This window comes from Anas platyrhynchos, chromosome 10, assembly GCF_047663525.1.
Source record: "Anas platyrhynchos isolate ZD024472 breed Pekin duck chromosome 10, IASCAAS_PekinDuck_T2T, whole genome shotgun sequence".
NCBI classification, from domain to species: Eukaryota; Metazoa; Chordata; class Aves; order Anseriformes; family Anatidae; genus Anas; species Anas platyrhynchos.
In genome coordinates this window covers 14,987,899-15,010,489 of record NC_092596.1, presented here as the reverse complement: position 1 = coordinate 15,010,489, position 22,591 = coordinate 14,987,899, and the positions used below count along the sequence as shown (strand labels likewise).

The following is a 22,591-nucleotide window of genomic DNA, read 5'->3' as shown; positions in this document are numbered from 1 at the left end:
TCAGGGGAAAAAAAAAAAAATCCAACGCTATTACACTTCTAATTAGTAAATAACAGATTTCTCTAATTGCTAGGGAAACAAAGCTAACCATTATAGCAACAATTCTGCAGGTCAGCTGGCCAAACAGTACAAGGGAAAATGGGCCACTCAGCCAATACATACCTGAAATATTACAGTCTTTTCACAACATAGACATGATGTGATCTGCCTTTATCACACAACCTCAAAGTTGTTGCTTAGGTGGTGATATCTCACAAGATGCTTAAATTGCAGACCTGCCAACTCCCTTGATTTGCCAAGCTTGCTGGCCTTTCTCTGAAATATGCAAAGCAAAACAGAGATAGAAATCAAGGCAGGCATTGTTCAACTGCTTCAAGTATCCATCTACAGCTGCAAAGGCAACATAAAACCATTCTTTATAAACATCCACTAAGAGGTTTCACCTGTGCGGCTGTAAGCAAACCACTTCTTAAGAACAACAAATAAATAAATAAATAAATAAAAACACTATGAACTTCTCACAATCAACCCACACTCATACAGGTATCTGTTTCTATTTTACAAACTCCAGTGCTGAGCCAAAGCTGGATGGTGACATGGCAGCTGGTTTGCCAAGTTTCAGCTATCCTTCAGCTTTAAGTCAAATGTATGTGCAAAATGTCCCAGATCCTAAAGGTGAAGCACCAATGTTTTCTATATTTGTGCAAGGTGGAATTAACTACAGACCGGATTTTCGAAGACATTTTGCCAATCGGTGCAATATTAAAAGACAGATATCAACATCTGAAAACATGTGAAGATCTAGTCTGGTGGCTGTCCACATCAATACACAACAAGAAAAACTTTCAAACATAGCTTCTTAGACACAGAGCTGTCTAATATCGTAAAGTTAAACTACATTATGGCTATAGTATAGAACCAACTAATGTAATGTTTTGACCATAAAATCATAACTTTGACAAAGACATAAGATTTAAAATTACCTTTTGTGTGATTTCAATAGGAGCTTATTATCCAAATGTCAGATGCAATCAATAACATTACCTTTTGGTATATCCCAGCGTACATGATTTATTTGCAGTAATGTTCCATAATTACAGCTGATGTAAAATGACTAATCAACTTCACATTTCAACACTAATTCATCATGGTTAACCATTCTATTCACAACTTCCCCCCCATTTGCTATTTAACACATCTTTAAAAGCAGTTGAATGATCCCTAAATAAGTCAGTGAAGCATAGTCCTTCATTTAGATTTGTATTTTTATATATACGTACACTCACAAACAGCTGACCAACACTTTTTGTTTGCCCATTAAAATATTTTACAAACTCCAAACAGTAGCCAATTTTCAATGCAATTCACAGCAGGCAAAATGATAGAATATTTGACAAGTGACAAAAATTAAGCCAGTTTCTACTTCCTTTCAGTTCATGTCATTTATTTTATTGGATTACAGTTATTAGAAACTGGGGGAGGAAAGTGGGCAGGAAAAGGGGGGATTAGGTTTAGTTGTTCAGTCGACAATGTAACTTACTCATTTTGGCACATACTGCAATACCTATTTTTATACTACCCATCGCTCTGCTCTCCCCAAGATGTGCCTTCACCCACACACCACTTGTGCACTGTACAAGTCACATCAGTTATGTAATGGTAGCATTTTGTCTTGGAGATGTAGGCTTGTGGCACAGTGTATGAAAGTGGGAACAAACTCACAGAAAGAAACCAGCAGAAGGACAGACACAGGGCAGGAAAGGACTTGATGCAGCCCCTAGATGGAAAGGCATTGATGGCTTTGAAGTCCCTCAACAAAAGAAGATTTAAAAAAAAAAATAAACACAACTGATGCAACCTATCAAATGAAAAAAACCAAAGGCAGTACAAAAAAATTCTTGGCTTTGAATCTGAACAGTTATTAAAGAAAATTAGACATGTAGGTCTGAGAAACAACTGTTTCTCAATAAGTCCACTTTCTTGGCATCGTCTTCCTTCTTATTTTTCTTTTAGGAGCCCCTTTCTCTAACAAGAAGGTACAAAAACAATACCTCTAGTTTTGAGAGCACAAATCAAAAACAGTCAGATTGGTATGCAAGAATTTACAACAAGAAAATCTCTTTTGCATAATTCAAAATGGCCAGTAGAGTTCTTCGATACCTTTTTTTAAGTCCTTCCATGACAATACCAGATATCGCTATCAGTAATATATTTCTATAATTCTGTGTTTTGGCACTACTGACTTTGCTTCCTATGTGTAAAAATTAAATTTCAAATTAAAGGTAATTTTTCCTTTTCTCTATCATTCAAAAACTTTAATTATAAAACAGATATTCCAAGCTTCAGCCAGTAATATGGCTTGCTCCCTCACATTAGTAAAGAAACAACTTATGAGAGAAATTAAAACTAAAATCACACCTACTTTTTTTTTCCCCCAAAACATAGACTGTTTTCGCTCATGTGAAAATCTGAAATAGGAAGTTAAGACTAGTACAATAAATCATTCTAAAAGGTATAGCTATGTTCCTTTCTTATACATAAATTTCATATAACCATTTTAAATTAAGGGGGTATTTTTCCTTCCTTGTACATTGATTAACAGTTAAAAGTACTTCTCTGTTTCAAAGTTTTCATAAATAACATTGTAGAGAATTTAAGCATATCATAAAAAAAAAAAAAAAAAAAAAAAAAAAAGATTTAAATATATTTGTAGGAAAATAGAGTAATATGTTAAAAATCAAACTTCAATTTTTCATAAATGAGCAAAGAGACTGGTGTCATTGAGAAAAACTAGGACCTTGAAGGCTGTAAGGTGGCTATTGTCCTACCCTGCTAGGGCAAACATTAACCTGTTACCTTTCTCTAGCGACAACTAAGTAGCTAGACACTAAACTTGCCATCTTTTCTGCAAAAGTCAACTCAGTGACATGACTGAAAAAAAATTATGTAGAGGAGATGAGATGCATGATCATGTTGTCCACAATTATTTTGAAAATTACCATCAACCAGATTTAACACTGAATATGTTTCAGAGAAAGGTCAGTTATTGATAGTAAAATGTCATTATTAAATGATATCATAATCTTGATGACAAGCACAACAGACAGATTTCTAGATATCCTACAAGGCAGCCAGCATGCTTTTCTGTGCTGTGTAGAGAAACAAATGCATACAAATAACTAATAATAGTAAAACAGAGTCATTGAGTAATTCAAAAGATATAGTGGCTCTCCTTCCTACAGAGATTAAAATTACATAACAAAAATAAGATAGTAACGAGCTAATTCCATCATCGTCATTATTATTAGCCTGTATAGTTTATGTAAATGTTAACAAGGGTTGTCAAGACAGTTAGATGATAAAGCATATGCAGCAGACAGATTGGTTCAGTTTAGCATCTGAATTTACGTTTTAGTTACAGAGAACAATTTCAATATGAATTTCATTTGATTTAAAATATACAAAAGGTTTTTCATAAAGAGAACTTGTTTCCTATAGATCTATATGAAAAAAAAAAAAGCTGTCACAAAAATAGAGTTATTTTAACAGATTCATTTCTAAAATGACAGGAAATGGATGACATGAAAGTGAATGGGCTCAGCAAAGTAAACCTCGAACAAATCCACTTTATGCTTTTTCCAGGGCCAATGACAAACACTAACACATCTCACTTTGGCAACTACCTGCATGGTCCTCCCAGAGCTCATAACTCCGCAGGGGCAAGCTCTATGTAGCACGGGGCATTGCCTGTGTTTTTGTTATTAATAAAAACAATAATAATAAATGTTTTTTGTTATTAATAACTAAAACAAAGGGACCACTGTGTTTTGTTATTAAAAACACTGATAGACTACTGGATTGGACACGTAAGATGAACAGGCAAGGTATCATTTTGCTTCATGTTTTTATCTTTAATAAAATGGAAAAAAAGGAAATAATATCTATGTGTTATAACTTATCCATCAGTAAACAATAGCTTTATTTTTTCCCCATTTATAGACCCACATGGACTTTCTAGCAGCAGTGTGAACCACTGAATAAATTGAAATCCCTCTCAATCCATTTTATTCTGTTTAGTCACATTTTTCAGATCCATTTAGAAAAAAATCATGACCCATCAGGGGCCTGAAGGCTGTAAAATATCTAACATTTGTAGTTTTTATTTAATTCCAGTAAGTTTGATTAGGGCAAGGTGTAACAGAGTCTGCTTTTTCCAGTATGAGACAGTTTGAATATTCTCCAGGGTTTTTGTTCCATATCTGTAGAAATCATGATACCTTCTATGAAGTCTAGAATCAATTTTCACACTGTATGATCTAATTAGATATTAATATTGTTTCCAGAACAGACATCTACTGTCACCAAAGCAACACTGTACATCTGGAACAATTTTTATTTTTTTTTTTGAAAGGGTTTGGAGTTTTAGAAAAATACAAACTTAATTTCAATTTTATAACTGCAGAAAATCTAGCTGCTTCAGGCAACCAGAAATGCTGAAATATTTTTGTCATTTCATTTGAACACCCTCGTAATAATATTGGTGTGCCTCAGCACACAAAGCACGCTACAGGTATGATAAGAAGGTAAGCTGTGAAAACAGACAAAAGATTATCTCAAATGAAACTGATGACTTCAGCAATGCTAACTGTGACATCACTGAAAGCCATAATTCAGGCAGAAGAAATGATTGATTGGTAATTTTTAAATTTAATTTTTTATTTTTTTTCAAATTTTTATGAAACCTTAGAAATCCAATAGAAAACTACTTAAGCTATGCTTCAGGACATGCTAGATACCACGGCCTGCTGTTTAACCAACCCAACAGCAACCTGATGCAGTTCCTTAAACACTACAGCAAAGCTCTCAAACACCTTTATTTCTGCACCTACACAGGCCGCATCTATTTTGCTCTCCTTGGTGACTATGGAGGAGAGTAGACAGGATTTCTGACTGGTTCATCCAGTGCATGTGAACAGGTGCAAAAACACTTGACTGGAAATTTTTAGGAGAAAGAAGGAAGCCAACCTCATCGGCAGTAGCAACATGCTGTTATACGATTGCTTCTGCACTGAAGTTCCTGGTTTCTGTAAGGTGGCTACAGTTGTTCTCCTACAATTCATTGCAAGTCTTCATGGTGCTGGTGTAGATAACATCAAAGCATTAAATCTTTTTTGTTTCTCCATTGCATAAAAGAATAAAATTGGGATTATGTATGCTGGCACATACACTGTGCATCTACAGGTCATAAAAACAACAAATCCAGTAAATTGCAGTCGCAATTTTTGCCAAGTAAAATAAAATATATCATCACTTCCAGAAAAAAAATAAATCCACTAACTGTTGAAAGTGAATGTTCTACTTGTATAAAAAGTGATCTAAATATTACTCTTTACCGCCAGCATGAATTTGAGGAAAAGGAGTGTGAATTTTAATTACTATGCTACTGAGAGATACTTAGCTGCAATTTAAAAGCATTCTTCATGTTTATTTAAAGACTTTAAGAACAGCAGAAGAAGTGCTGCATTATAATTTTTTATTGTATTTGGAACTGAAACCATGCCTCTCTCAGTCTCCCTCCTCCAAATATTTACTTGTTTGAAATTCATGATTTTAAAGGGCTGAACTTTTTAGTAATTACATGAATAAGGAAAAATTCCAAACAAATGAAAAATGTCCACTATGTGCACTTCAGAGACAAGAAGAGGAAAGGGATCTTAAACCTGAAATGTAACCTAGTGGTGAGGTATCAGAGTTAAAGGCCACTCACGTGGAGTCCAGGTGGAGCTGAGAGTACCTCGTGGGCATATAGACTTAGGCAGCAGTGGTAACAAAATTAAACTACAAATAGCGGCTCAGAGATATCAAGATCAATGGGAAAAGGGGAAAGGGAAAAAAGGAAAATGCAATCCATAGTGCATGCCAGGTAAAAGGAAAAACTGTGAAAATATGATAAAAATATGATTAGGCATGGAGAAACCCTTCTCAGGGTTAGGAAGACCCTCTGTCGCCTCATGAGACTCCACTGTCATTGGAGCTTGGCTATGATTTCATGAAAATACCTACAATGATTTTACAGTGTGTAAGACATGTGAAAAGATCTGACAAAGCATCCAACAAATACCAAGTCAACAAACTCAAGATATTGGCCTAGAAAAGCATCATCTATATGCATTGCTAGCAACCCTTAGCCATGACTATTAAGTTTTGCTGACCACTCAGTTGCCCTTCTGGACAACAAATGCATAGAAATTGTGAGAAAAGAACATAAGACTGAATTTGAGATCTACTTTCCTCCACAATACAATCTTTGCTATGAGCACAGATTACTTGCTAAGATTATTATTTCAATGTATTATAATCTTCTCTCTGGCATTTGCATTTACATTTTTGTTTGTGGAAGCCAGGTAAATAATGACATGTTAAGAAATCAAAAAACAAACGTAGTGAGTTTGTTACAATGGACTATTAATATAGACACAGATACCTGCAATAACAAGGCAGGAAGAAGGCCCAAGTGGGGGTACTACGCAGCTTCAATCTCTGGTCTCAGAGTCTCCATTTACAGGACAAGTTTTAAGAAAGAAATTTTAAAAGGGATGTAAAGGAAGGTTTGCTCATTAGCAATTCCTGCTGAGGTTGCATAAGCCATAGATTTATAATGTTAATGTTTTCTGCTTCCATAGATATGACAAATATATAGCTTGCGATTAAAAAAATGAAATATAACTAATGACATAGTTGAGTTTTAGATAATGAGATAGTATCTTGGAAAGCATAATTAAGGAACCAAGGGTGAATCTGAGGCCATTTTTTGAGTGTCTCTAACTTTGTAATTGCTCTGAAATTTCCAATGGCTAGTATCATAGTTAAAAATACAAAAAACACTTAAGACCTGGTAAAAATTCAAGTAAACCTTGAGATTGCTTCGTGTCTCTGAAGATCCCTCTCCATTGAACTGTAGTGCAGTGCCAGTAAAGGAAGCGGAACACAGCAGCAAGAGCAGTGTCTGCCAAAGTAGAGAAACGATATAGCAAAACCAAGGAAAAGCAGAGAGGTGAAGAGCTACAACACTGTGCTATCAAAATCTAGATAATTTTCCATCTCCATTGAGGTGCAGTGCTCAGCTGAGGCAGAGATGAAATCACACAATATTTAACAGTTAAAATACTGTTTAAGATACAAGTCCAAAGTGCCTATTAATTAGTTGTTCAAAAAACAGATCAAGTCTTTTTGAAAACTTGTGTTTAAATTGCTTTCAAGTCTGAATTATGATTGCTTTGTACAATAAAGAAAAACAATGGCAGAACAGACACTGAAAATCAAAACCATCTTTCTGGCTGCCTTTATAAATTTGCAGTTGCATTCTGCTTTGTCGAAAGCCCATCAGGACCACTTTGCTCTCTGCATTGCACCATTCCTATTAAGACAGGTCTTTTATTTCTCATAAGTAAAATTTATTTTTCCTCTTGGCTGATGGGATGACTGCATCCCAGTAATTTATCTGTGTCTGTAAAAACACTTCCTGACACTGCTTCATGATGTTCTTTAAATGATGCTACTTTCCACTCTTCCATTATCGTGTTTGGTTGCACATCAGTGCTGCTCTGTGGGGCTCTCAGCCTGCTGTTCTTACTCAGGCAAGACTCCAGCAATGCCTCTGACATCTTTGTATGAGCAGGCTCACTGCACACAGGAGATATTATATTCTTTCATTATTGAAAAACCAAGAGGGAAACAGTTTTCTCCTTCCCACTTAAAGAAATGCATTGAAAAGCTCAAAACATAATTAAGTGCCTACTTCAAAAGTCCTTTGTCCAGACTCATTATTAATTCTCTGCTATACTATACTAAAGGTACTAAAGTGTTTTTGTTTTTACAAGGAACTGGGCAAAACCATCACTTAAGTGAACTATAAAGCAATACTTACAAACCTAAGGCTGTCCAGGGCAAGGGCTTTCTCTATGCCTGATGTCAACGTATCAAGTACGTGTGCCCTGCTGGGTGTAAAACAGGTGTGAAAGCAAATCTGTGCTTCAGACAGAAACACACACACATACCACCCCCAAGGCAGAATAAATCAGGACTACTGTAACATGCAGTGACATTTTTTTTTCAGGTATTTGGTTATCAGTACCTGAAAGGTATCAGTGATACCTAAATTGACATTTTTGAGTGTACAGAATAGTCCACTGCAAGTTTATTTTTTTGTTCCTTTGCATTAATATTTCACCTTTTCCATCTTATTCTACCCCATTGTATCATGTAAAGTATCAGCTTCCCAGATAAAAGCTGACTTAAGTCAACTGGGACCAATTTTAGGGACTATAGCTTTGCTGCTTGTGCCAAGCTTCTCCCTCCCTTCTGAGCTCCTCAGAGTTTGGAGAAATAGTTTCTGAATATCTTAAGTGTTTTCTTTTGATAAACATTTAATAAAGGTTTAATTAACTCAGGAAAAGGACAGGGATGGGAGAATTATAAAAATGAGAATGTTTTTAGTAAAACACAACTTATTTTCAAAGACACTTCCAAAAACAGTCACTTCTTAGGAATGTGTTTTCTGCAGAAAGCTCCTTTGTGACCCATTGAGAAAGCACAGATCTAGCAAATACATTATAGTCACTCTGCATGCTGTTAATTTCACTGAATTTTCAAGCATAAATGAGACCATAGAGGACAAAAAGTAACCTCTTACGGAAAAACAAACAAACAAACAGCAACAACAACCACCAAACAAAAAAACAACCATACCACAACTAGATGGACTTTGGATGAGTTCTACATTGCTGACATTTCATAAGTTTTCTGAGCAGAATGGAATTTATGCTGTGGAGAAGCAAGTAAATAATATGCATTTTTCCTGGAGCTTGTCAATTTTATCACTGACCACACCATAATCTAAGCCACAATCAGCATCATCAGCATCTTTTGCAACAAATCTGCTTTCTTGCAGCAAGTTATTTGAACCCAAAGTATTCACCAGTAACAACAGAGTCCCTACGCCTGCTTATTATCACTTGTAAAGATGTATTTTTGGTCATTGTCAGCTATCATGATCAACCTATAAAAAAGATTAATGGCTAGATGTGCTGATTAACATCCCAGTGCAAGTCTTTACATAAAAATAAGCAAAAAAATAAGTAACAAAACTGAAGCCAACAAGGCACATTAAAAGCACTGTTTAGCTTATTTGTTTTTAACATGTTCAACCTAGTCTTAGTATCCCCTTATGCTGTGTATTCATTTTTAACTAGTCTAACAATCCATCATTTGCTCAATCCATATCTTGAGCCAATATAGCTGTTGCTATCACTTGCACTTAAAAACACTGTTTCTGAAGGACCGAATGAAATACCCCAAGTTAAATTCACATTCAGTCAATGGGTAGCCTGCCACTTCTGCCATTCCTGACACTAAATACATCCTTTAACTCTTGTTTTCCAATGTTTCTGTTCACAGATCTCTCCTGCAGCCCCCACACATGTATTTCTGGTGTTTAGGCTTTTCTCGGCCTCAGTATCCAGTCGCTCAGTTCCTATGTGATTCAATTACCCATCCTTCCCAGTTCCATCCTATAATTCTTTATTTCCTAACAACTCCAAAGCTGTGTAAATCCAGCACCCTACTCTAAATATTACTCTTTTGGCCCTTCCTTGGAGCACACTCCACCTCAGACACCCTACACTGACTTTAAGAATCCATGAGCCTTCTGTTTTGTCACTTCAGCTCTCAGACCTCTTTAAAATCTCTGCACTGCTGCAGGACTTCCTGAGCCTCCTTTGACTTCTATTTCAGGTAATGACATAGAACTCATATTTGAGCTTGAAAACAGGTATATACACACACACACACGTATATACACATATGTATTAATCTGTCCTCTTCCACAAAGATACCTGCTGATCTCCCACAATTACCACCGCAGGTTCTGAGACACAAACTTGAAAAGGTCTGAGACACCAATCTCAGAAATTCACAGCAGCTCACTATTTGGTGGATCACCTGGGGAAAGAATTATTCATTTTGTTTGAAATTATCAGCTCTGTCTCTTCAACAAGGAAACAGCCACTGCTCGAACAGAACAACGAATATTTTAATCTTCAGAAAAAAACAATTTGGCTTCAAAAATGTGCAGGTTTACATAACAGGAACTTTTCAGCTTCAAACAGATGTGCAAACAGGAATTTAAAGAACACTGAAAATTGATGAACAATCCTCAACAGCTGAATGACATAAACCGCAAGTGTTACAGGAGAGAAATAGAAAAAAAGAGGCCCTTTTGTATTTTGAGGAGACGACAGAGCTGGCACAGCACACTGCAAGGTCAATGCATTTGGAAATCCCAAAGAACACTGCAGAGCAGACACACCTGTAGAGTCAGTGGAAGGGTACACAACTGCTTTCTTCTGATGATCTTGAGATCAAGGAATAACTGGTTTAGATAGGCAGGAGAGTACATACCTCCCTGAGATGAGATGTCACAAAATGGGAATGCTCAACACAGGCAGAGTGCTAGGGAAAGGGAGTTGTGGTAGAACTAGGAACACTCCATGAGCTGCAACCTACAGCAACTGAGCTGCTGTAGTCCCCTCCTGAACAGATCACAAAAGGTCCACATTAAGTCTCACATTCTCCGGGATTTGAGAAAAAGACATTCAAGTTCGGGAAGTGCACAGGGAGGGAGTGGAGACCCTGATATAGCTTCTTGCTATATCCAAGAAACAAAGGGAACCAAGTGGGCTACAGCAGCTTTTGTCATGCATTATCTCTAACTCTACCACAAAGGAAAGGGAACGTGGAGCTTCTTATATACTTTAGAGGCTAGAAATGGGAAGAAATATCACACACAAGCTGCGCTGCATGACCATGCAGCAAGCTCTTGTTTCTGCTTGCAAGGATAAAGCCCTCAGAAACAAAAAAGTCATTTTTAAAATTGGAGTGGAAGCCTACAGCATGACAAACGGGCAATAACTTCTTTAAATGCACTGCATTTTGTTGCAGCTCTGAGCATGCCAGAGGCACAATATAAGTTTCTCCACAGCTGCATTTTTATGAGCCCATGGGATGTATCTGCTAGGAGCAAAATCTAGCACAAGAGAGGTGCAAGGCAAGTTCCATTAGCACATAGATACCAGAATGACAAAGGTTAGATAAAATGCAAAAGCAGGTAAGTAAACCAAGCACGTATGAGACACAAAGAAGCAGGTCCAGGCTTCCTCTATTTTAATCAAAACACAAAGGACTCACGCATTTTCCTTTCATCAAAAACATTTAAATAACAGTATTTTGAGAATCACCATTAACAATAGCATGAGGAACTGGGCCGTGTTGGGCTATTGGGAGCATCAGGACTTGAAAGCTGGAGCAGTCTTCACTGCTTGTAATTCCTTATCTTAGTGCTGGATTTTCTAGTCTTTAAACACAACTAGAAGAGAACTTGATTTAGTTACTGTCAGTAAGAATTAAGGACATCTGAAAAACAAAGGATGGGAAAAGAAAAAAATAGCTTATTTACAAGAAAACTGTAGTCCTGACTCCTGTTAGAATAAATTTAGGAAAAGTATGCAGATCAGGAAGCAGCATATTTGTTGATATCTCTGTGTTTTGTTTTGTTTTTTTCATGCACTTAGATCATAAATTTTCCTTCCCCTGTACATGTATGATGATTTGGATGAGATCTTGGCCCAAAAGAGAGTGACCAAACCCATTCATAACACTCATTATAATGACAAGGACCACAGTACATGGGTTACATGGAAGGATAAGGATCACTAACAGGAATAAAAAAAAAAAAAAAAAAAAAACAACAACAAAAAAACAACAGGCAAAACTAACATTTTTAATTCTCATTTTGTTAGTCAACTGAGTGACAAAACAACTACACCAGTCAGTTCCCAACACTTAGTCCTGTCTGGGAAAGCAGCTAACACCTTATGAGAAACTCCACTCCCCAGACAGACAATTTTGATTACTTCAATTTAAAAAAAAAAAAAAAAAAAAGAAAAAAGCCAATCCACCTACAAACCAAAGCAACCACAATCACCCCCCTTGGCTCCAGAGGACTGGTTATTAAATTTTCCAGTCTTGGCACAGTTTATCCCTGACCAGAAAAGTAGAAATAAATACATCTGCATGCCACTACATAGGGGATGGTGGAGTCAAGGAAACAACATCGAACTGTAGGCTTCAGAGCCCCCTGAACTGCACTGACTGCAGATGACTTGCAGGAAAACAGATCCTAAATCCTTCTCCCAATCATTGGCCTACTGTTCCAGCCCTCAGCTCACCACGGCTGTGCTGACACAAGTGTCATGGAAGCCACAATATAAATCAGAAAAGATGCACCCTACAAATAACCTCCCATTGCATCCCCCAATAAAATTTTACTTTTAAGTCCTCTCAACAGCATTAACAGGAATGTCACACAAATGCAGCTTCTCCTTTGAGGAGCTGACATGACATGACATCCAGGCACACAATCATTGTTAATATTTAATTTGGGTGCATAGTATTTTTTTTTAATTTGTCCTTTTTTAAAATAAAATATCAGGTTAGGAAATACAACAAAACCATACTACAAAATCCATTTTCAGCAGTGATGTTCTGCATTTTGCTAGAATTGCCAAGGTCCTCTCTTCTGTCTTCCTCTATTGCTCTCAGAGACTATTCATTCCCAACACAATCATTCACATTTCAATTTTTATTTTATTATACTTAGATATGATGCAACCTGTATTTAACAATGCATTACCATTTTCAAGGGCAAATATTTTTCTGTAATCCCTGCTATGTCATTATTCTCTTTCTATTACACATACTTTAAATGTCAAAATCCATCTCCCAGAACTAATCAAATATAAAACAAGCCTAGCAGGAGAAAGTCAGCTTGAAAGGGGTATTCCAGATGAAATAAAAACTTAAATGTCCTTTCTTTAAAATAGACCTTGCCTACTATTTAATTTACTTCCAGGTTTGGAAAAGATCTCCCAGGGACAATGTATGGTAAGCCAGTCTCATGCCTGTCTCAGCTCTGCTGAAACTAGCCACCATCTGAGGCAGCATACATTTGGCTGAAGAATTAACCTGAACATTATGAAAGGGGGTGGTGGCAAACATATCACCACCATCTCAAATTTTAGACTCCCTTTTACTCCCAATAGACCAGCAGTAAAAGCATTAAAAAAAAAAGTGTTAATGAAATGAATATTTTATGAAGATGCAAGTGAGTCAACATTGCATATTTAAGTGGTTTGAGATTAAGCTTGAGTTACATTTTCCATAAATTCCCTTACCTATACAGTTTACCAGAGCTATTATTATTCTGGTAATAATACCAGAAGTATTATTAAATACTTCCCAAAATCCATCTCCTTCAGCAAATAAGGAAATAATAAAAAGTCTTAAGATCTTAAGATAGCTGATATCTACTTCTAGGTTATGAAATGTTTAGCTGGGATCTTGCCTCCACTCCCAACTTGCTTTCCCAGGTTTCTGTCCAACTTGCCTCCTTCTTTATTCAGGTAAGATGCTTGACATAATTTCTATGATTTGTATGACCTTGCCAAGGTCTTTGTAATCCCCAAACTCTGATTTTCTCCTATTTTGGACATTCACTGATCAAAAAATACATTTACTTTTCCAGAATATCGTTGATAAGATTACAGCTACCTTGTCTGTAGAATGGGATTTTGATATATTCTCTACTAGGTTTACCACTGGCTTGTCTTTTTTTGTTGTTTTTTTTTTTTTTTTTTTTTTGAGCAGTTCCCATTCCATCTTTGGGTGCCCTCACAAAAATAAGCAGGAAAATGATATTCTGTGTAGTGTTACCTAAACCTACAGCAACTCTGTAGATTTCTATTCCCCATTTTAATGTACAGATGGATATGAGTTGAAAGAGCTGACAGTGATATCAAAGTGTCTGTCTTCTTTTTTCCCTTGTTCTGAGGCAGGATAAGAAGCGTATCGAATTCTTCCTTTACCAGAAATCATGTAACCAGTTTGTAACCTGTAGTAAATTAATCACTGAAGCACATTTCACAGCTTCCACAAGAAGCCAGCTCTTCACAGTCCCTGTAGCTGGAAAATAATTCCTTATGTCAAATTCATTATTTACGTCTTTTATTTCCCACAGTAGTCTAGATAATAATTCGTGAAAAAATCTTCATCATTTTAAAATTATTATTTTATTTTGCAAAGTCACAAGAGCTCTCTCTAGTCTAAATAAACTTCTGACTGTCCCCACCAGTCCCATATTCTATATTTCTCATCTCTCCATGCTTTGGAAACTTCCATTTGTCTGCAGATTTCTAGTGCGCAAAGCACAAAAATGCATCTCTTTAGGATAATATCAAAATTCTTGCAGTCACTACTATAAGCTTTTTAGTAGTGAAGTGAAGCAGTTCCTTTATAATTATACAGCATTCATACTGCTGTCAATGGACGTGGGGAAAAAAAAAAAAAAAAGTTTTTCACTCTAGTCAGTCAAGACCCTGCTTATAGGAACCCCATGCTGGGTAGTCAGTAAGGCTGCCAGTAGCAAGATTTCCCACCGTGTAAGCGTGCTGAGTTTACAGACAATTTTAATGTACATGGGCTTTTCCATGAAGCTGTAGACCTTTCATACTACAATATAGGTCTTTATAGACATTTTCCTAATTCGTAGTGAATTGTCTTACATTACTGTACCTTCCCCCTCACTAAAGTTTAAGATAGTGATTTGGAAGGGCAACTCTGATATCACACAAGAATATATATATATATATACACACACACAAATATACATGTGAGTGCGTATAAAACATATATTTTAAAAAAATTAGGGTAGATTTAGATTAGATATTAGGAAGAAATTCTTTGTCATGACAGCAGTGATGCACTGGAACAGGTTGTCCAGAGAAGTTGTTGATGCCCCAACCCTGGAGGTGCTCAAGACCAGGCTGGATGGGGCTTTGGGCAGCCCGGTCTACTGGAAGGTGTCCCTGCCCACGTCAGGGGAGTTGGAACTAGATGAGCTTTACAATTCTTTCCAAACCTAAAGCATTCTATGATATATATATATATTTATATATATATGTATGTATGTGTATATATATATTTTTAAATATATAATATATATATATAAATATATATATATATATATAAATATATATATATACACTCACACACAGGGCTACATTTATTAAGAGTTCTCTCCCTTCTTCAACCTCCACACTAGTCTAAATATTCATGTGCCATAGCTGTTGTCAAAGACAGGCATATATTACTCAACTGAATGCAAGTAGAGACAAAAATAAAAAGGCATTCCAAACTGTAGGCTTCTTAAATATAACTTCAGTAACTGAGCAAGACAAACAATTTTATTTGCCTCCCAGAAGAATGTGTTTTAATAGAATAAAACCCTACCATCAAACACATAGATATCCAGGAGAAACAACTGCGCCTTGGCAAGATCTTCTCACCTGAGAATACAAGGCTCCAATTGCTGGTTTGTGTACAAAAATCACACTAAAACAGCTGCTACAGATTCCAAAGAAAGGGGAAGAACTATTAAAAAAAAAAAAAAAAAAAAAAAAAAAAAAAAAGGACATTCTTAGAATGGAGAAAGATGTAGCTGTGTTTCCTGTATCACTTCAAAACTAGATAAAGTTATCATGCAGTTACAGCCAATTTCAGGGGAAAAAACAAACAAATAAAAAACCACAATACAACTGGCATGATACTTAAATTGACAGCAGGAGCTTGCACACTCAGTAAGATCCCTTCTTATCTCAGGGACTTCAGCAAGTGAGTTTCTGTGAGGTTACTACAAGTATTTATGGAAAGATAATACTTTTTAAGCAAGAAAATTCTGCACAACCACCTGGCTTTCACACCAAGTCATCCTGGAATTGAGTAATGCATTTGAGCCTTTCAAAGACTATGTTTGGCAATTTAAAAATATACCCAGATACCACCACCCATACATCTACAGTAAAATCACATCCATAAATATGCCATGAACAAAACAAAAGCAAAGGATAAGGCAAAGGCAAAAAACATTCAACAAGGATTAGAAAAATAAGCAAGACATCCATACAGCTGTTCATGGCTACCTGCCATTAGGCGCTAAGTTAACTTCTCTTTCACAACATCCTCTCCAAAACAAAACAAAAGAAACACCACAGCATTGAAATTTCAGTGGAAGTGGGACCCTTCTCTGAAGTGGGTCGACTTTTAGCCAGCTGCTCTCCAAGCACACCGGGTAGGTGCAGCAGAGGCCAGGGGTTTGCAAAACAATTAGGCAGCCTCTCATGGAAGTACCACTTCTTGTGCTGCACTGATTTAGGCTCCCTCGTTGTTCAGCAGAGGGTGCAATACATGCTCAGAGTTTCAAAAGCCAGAGAGAAAATAGAGAAACGGATGAGAGACTTGTTGATGAACATAAATTACAGAAAAGGCCCTTAATCTGCCAACTCAGTATCTTAGAACAAGGCAAGGTAAAAAGTGGCACATCAAGAAATATAATTACTTACCTTCCAGCTGAAATAAATTATAAGCTCTTAAGCCTAGCAGACAGTTCTGAAGCCTGCAAGAAAAGCAGGTAAACGAAAAGTAGTTGCTCTGAGGGCTACATAGTTCTTAAATCTCTTCTCATTTTTTTTCCTACACTTCTCTAAATTGAAAGAGGGACCAGAAGTTCATTTTCTTCAAAATCTTGACCCCATAAAGTATATGAAGCCCAGCAAGAAGAGTGATCTGACACCAGTCCTGCATCTCTCTGGACATATTTTTCCTTCGACTGAAGCATGTGATTTACAATTTTGGGAGAGCACTAAATGGAAATGCTCTTTCCTTCTCTGCAGCTATGAGTCACCATCCAGACACCACAGTAAACTCAGTTACGCATTGAGCAGAGGTAACTCATCACCCTGAGCCTTATCTATGGGCAGTGGTGAGGAGCAGGCCACCTCTCAGCATCTCTAAATCAAGGCTGATTCAGACCATGAACAATGAAGGAAACTGCCTCTACTTCCACAAATTAATGGGAGTCTAGAATGAGCTCTGCCTCCTAGTCTGAGTTTCCCTGCTAGTGGATTGGCAAGGGATAATTATCTTACCTGGAACTGAGCACTGGGGTTTGTGGATTTACAATGGCTGGAGAACTGCAGTCCCCATGCTTAACTCCCAGCAATGCAGTTAACTGATTTGTTGCTTCACTGACTTGTGTTTCAATTTACCTTTTTCACTTCAACGTCTGCAAAATCCTTGATATGTCATCTATTTCCCAACAGAATTGAAAAAGAAAAAAGTGGAAATCAAATGGTGTTAAGTGAGATGCAGAAATGAAATGGTTGAAGAAATGACATAACCCTGGGAAAATTAATTACAAAACTGCCATCCAAAATGTGATCAGGAACAGAGTCACACATATCCCAAGGCCTTTGTTAAAGAAGGTCTAATACCAAATCAGAAGGAGGAGGAGAAAGCAACTTTCAACATTTCACACAAGCTGGAAGCTAATCAAAATTCAGCCATGAAGATGACATTTCCCTTAAATGAGCTCCCCTTTGGCTTGTCAAAATGGTGACAGTTTTAAATAGATTGTACTTCACAGTTTAATTACTAATGGATTTTGTTTTGTTCTTTGATCATCTTCAATTTAGTGTGGGTATTGAATTTATTTTGCTTTAAAAATTAACATAAAGCAAACATTCATTCTTTTTCCTCTTAAGACTTACTTTTACAAGACATTAGCAATATTTTTAAAAACTTTTTTTAAAAAGCCTAAAATTGCAGTGTGTGGCAGAACATCTAAATAAACAATATGAGTGAACATTTCAGCATTTATTTATTTTAAATATACATAAATCAGATTTATTATTCCAGCAGATTCCTGGGCTTGGAGCCACAAGGCCTCAGACTCCTTTCTCTGAGTGAGAGACACCAGGGTTTATTCACTGCTAGCCAAAATCTGAAGAAGCCACTTAAAGGAAAACAAACCAGCCTTGCCTTTCCAAAGAAGAAAGTGGAGGTCTGAGCTCTGTCACACACCAGGATATCACCAATGACAGAAGGGTAGCAAACACCTGAACTTCTGAAGGGGAGCCCTGAGAAAGAGTTCTGGGGACTCTAAAAAGAAATCAGAAAATAATGGAAATGCCAGGGAACATGCACTGTTTACAGCCTGCAAAGAGTAGGATTATACAAGTCACGCTCTGAGAAGCAGTCTTGTCCTGTAATAAAATCCAATTTTTGGAAAACATTTGTCTTCTTGGAAACTGAATGAATTTACTCTGTCAAGTTACATATTCTCCAGGAATCAGGTGACTGAAATAAAGGATAAGAGAAATTTGTTACCTGCCCTGTGCTTAGGTGGTTCACACTGAGGATCCATGTACTCTCATAAACATCAGTCTAATGCTCCTAAAACATTCCTGCATGCTTCGCAGTTTACTGGCAGCAGTGCAGATATCGTGTAAGTACCGGCAATGGGAGCATCCTTTTAGGGACAGAGAAGGTAAAATGTCCATTCCAGTCCTACAAGCTTCTCTGCCATCCTCAGCACAATGAGTAAAGGAACAGCTTAATCATATGTGACCATAAGCAAGGGGAGCCCCATTTTTTCCCCCAGAAATGTCAGACCTATAATTGCTCGACAAGGGCTGACGCATGACAAGGTGCTGCCTTGTGTGCTACATCCAGCGTTTACACCGAGGCTGCTCTGTCCGTGCAGCAGTAAATGCCAGGGAGTTGCTACACACACTGAACTTCCCTGGTACTGTGGCTACCTAACAAAGCAAAACAATCAGCAGTTATGATGATGTTATCAAGCTAACATTGTTGGATAAATATCAATGGCAGGTGAAAAAAAAAAAATAATAATCTTCCAATATCTTAAAATGCCAGAAGAGAAAAATTAGCTTCCTTGCTAGCTTGGAAGAAGGTAAAGGTTTTGGTTTGTACCTACTAAAATAAAAGCAGGGCTTTCAGAGTATACACTTTGAAAGAAAGAATAATAATACATAGATATCATTTATTAGCAGCAGCCTCTAAGGACATAAAAGAAATAAAAGGCAGTGACCTAAGGAGAGCAAAGAGATGTATTATCAGAGGTACCACCCAATGGTCTGACTGACAGAAAGGTCATTTCCAGGGCTAGCTTAGGTCCCTCTTCTGGACCAAAACAGAGACTACAGCAAGGAGCTTGAAAAGTGATAGCAATGACTTGTTGCTATGGTTATGGAAAAGAAAGAGGTAACTTTTCTCAAAAGCATACTCAAACAAGAAGGCAAGCTACCATGATTACAAGCAATATCAAAATGTGCAGTTTTGGATTTCAAAAATGGTTTTCAGTGTCTAAATCACACGCCTTTTCCTACCCACCCTGTAAAATTAGAGGCGCCAGGCAGCAGCATGAGAAGTAATAGAAACCTTATGAGACAGTCCCTGAACATGTGCAGTGTCAAGCGTCTAAATCTCAGCCTGCTTTGCTTTCTTTCTTTCCACATACATTCATTCTTATTATTCATTTTGAAACTTAAGTAGAGAGACATCCTGATTCAAGGCTTCATGCCCCAACCCCTAAGTCAATTCTTAGTCACCATCTCAGGAGAGCTGGATGATTTCCCTCCTTATAATCTTGCAAATAAAAGACTGCCTTCCGTAGAAAACACACTAATGAAATCATGGCTATTGTGCGTGTTTACAATAAGCTCAGAACTTTTGATAGGGATTTTCATACTGTCTGAACAACATCATCCAGGGCAGCTGCCCCAGTGGGCAAGCACCGAGCCCAGCAGTGACATGGGAAACACCGCTGTACATTCTTGCTCCATCTTCAATACAAGATGTACTACTTGCTTCAAGGTTTGCACTAGGCAAAGTCCCATCCTGAACCAGTCCACAAGTCATCCAGAAGAAAAGAGGTCTCCCTGTGAAATCTTTTTATTGACTCCATAAAACTGCTTTCAGTTCAAGTCTTAGTGTGATTTCTGTCACAGACTGCAGGTAGATTCACAGGCTCATTTTTCCTACCTATCCCCAGGCTAAAATAGCTCTGAGTGGTGGAATAAACAAGCCTAGCAAAGATATGACCTCTGAAGTCAGTCTGGGTTTTGCCATTGATGGAAAGCCAGGATTTCACCTGCCATCGCTCTTGCAGTTTAGGCTAGTGTAAGGTTTGGAGCAATACAAGTATACAAATAACCTGCACTTAGATCTCTGTAATAAGCCTCCTTCTGCCAGAATAGATCATGCTGCCACTTTGCAGTGATTTTCTGGCCAGCACACTGCTTCTGCTCATGCAGCAGTACCACAGCAAAGACTGCAAAGGGTTAAACACACCTGTAGTCCTAGAGCTCACCGTCACATCTCCCTTCCTCTGAAGTTCGCATGTAGGCAGGAAAGGCAACACTATGTCATCTTGTTCCGAAACACGTCATAGCCAGTACCAGAAATACTCAGCAAAATACATAGCAAACGTATACAACTGACCAACCCGTGACCAAGTACAATAAATGCTGCCTTTCCAAAAGCATTGCAGTTCCAGCCACAAATGAGCAACTGGCAAATTAGTAATTTAGATTACTCCAGGAAAAAGCTACATAGCCTTGAAGACAGTTCTGAAATTTCTGACTTCCAAACAGTAAAAATCATACCTTCTGCTATTAAATTATAAAGTAATCTCAGTGTTATACACCAAGACAATAAATTTACAGAACTCAGCATACTGGGTTGAATGATAACAAAAATATTTTTTTTCTGTCCTGAAGGCCAACAGCTTCTCTGCCCTAGAGGGAAGCACTTGTGAGCAGATTGCTTTTTATGAAAAGAGAGGAATAATATTTACATAAGGAAGGCTTTTTTTGTTTGTTTGTTTTTCTCTCTCTCTGAACTGGCATATGCATTTCAGCTGTAACAGTAAATTAGGCAATTTCATGAATTCACAGCAGCATGCTTAATCCTGAAGTGTTCAAAAACTTAGAGGAAACTCACAAACTACAAACACTAGATATTATGGATAGAGTACTGTAGCCCCCACTGATTTACAGGCAGCTTGCTGCCTTTGAACCACTCAACACTGTTTACAACTGTGTTTTGCTTTCCGTATGCTTTTCTTTAGGTTGGGAAAAATCATTTCATTGTCCATAATATTACCCATCCCAAGCTGTTCAGCATCCCATAATAATCGAAGATCTTAGGAGAACACACTAAAGGGAAATAATTTCCTAGGTCTCGGCCAGTGTCACATTAGCAGAAAAGCCAGCCAAGGCAAAATCCCAAAAATATAGTAAAGTAATGAAAGCTTCACAGAGCACACGTCTTTTTTGAGGTAACTTTCAAAATATCCCAGGAAGATAGAACCCCAGGGTCTGGTCTTCCCCCAAGTTCATTTCTACCAGAAAGGGTTTGTCTGTTTGTCACATGGCTCATGAAAGTCACTCAAGTTCACCACTCTGGGTAAATGCACATCAAGAAGAAGTTTTATTTATTTTACCTGTTCCTGCCTCCCACCTATTCCCTCTGCATCCTTCACCATTGCAAAACACAATTTTCATTTCCCTTTCTTAACCCTATAGCAATGTTTCTGTAGCTACACAGAAATGAGTGCAATCAAAACAATTCTTATTATACCTGTTTGAATAATAAAAGATCAGGCTTCACATATCCTGAACATACCATAGCAGTACTGTAAACCTTCCCTTCACACCTCCCACCTACTGAAGGCTAAAACACACATTTTCTGACAGAGATCATCATCTCGTGTCTACCAGCTTTCATTAGCTAATTTCAAAGCTACTTACAAAAAAGGTCCACATCAGCAAGATAACGATGGCTCAGAGAAAGGAATTTGTCTGTCAGGAGGTAAACTATGGGTAATTTCAAGAATACAAGCCTGCATACTTTTGCAAATGTTTGCTTGCACGTGTATAGCAAATCTGATTTTTAGTTTTAGTACACAGAAACCCTCTGTCTCTTCTGGGATTTTTATTTCAGCTATGAGCCTTGATTTCATGAGGTGATTGTAGTGATATGCTATACTGACAACAGATTATTATAATAAATTTGAAAATATTCCAATCTGTTTGTATGGGAGAAGATCAAGCCACAGCAGCTTTCTACAGTTTAGTAAACCATACCAGTTTAATACTTATGTACATTCACATGTATCTATGGTAACAGCAAATTATATTGCGTTGCCACACAGTACTCATACTTGTTCCTTCCTTGACTTCAGGTGATCTACTAGCTGCTACTGGAAACCTGTACAGCATCCAGTCAATACCTCGCCCAAATTACAATCCAATCTTAGCACACATCATCCTTTCCAGAGCTGAGCTCTGGAGTGGAAGTTCTGTCATCACACCTTCTGAAGAGATTTCCAAAGTTACCATGCCTTGTGTCCAGCATCTTCATTTTGTTGACATTTTCACCATGTAGTTTTTGTTTTTTTTCTACCCTTAACTTTTCCTCTCTCTTTCCTTGGTATTTAAGGCAACACCTTTAGCTCTCCCATCATCAGCTCATGCACACACATCTAACTCCCACAGAAATGTCTTTGTCCTAGAGACATCACAACTCCTCTCTAACTCCCATCTCTTCCCTAATGCTT

At 37.4% G+C, this 22,591-nt stretch overlaps 1 protein-coding gene across 29 annotated transcripts in view; it reads right to left on the bottom strand.

The window, feature by feature from the left end:
- The window catches only part of HTR2C (5-hydroxytryptamine receptor 2C), a 333,447-nt gene that overhangs the window by 108,325 nt on the left and 202,531 nt on the right, over positions 1 to 22,591 (bottom strand). The window contains exon 1 of one of the 29 annotated variants that reach the window (XM_027464949.2): positions 16,512 to 16,746. The exons of the other annotated variants lie outside the window; for them this stretch is intronic. The gene's annotated coding sequence lies outside the window, so the exon portion shown is untranslated. Of the gene's footprint in view, positions 1 to 16,511; positions 16,747 to 22,591 lie in introns of those variants that run through there. 29 annotated transcript variants of the gene reach the window in all.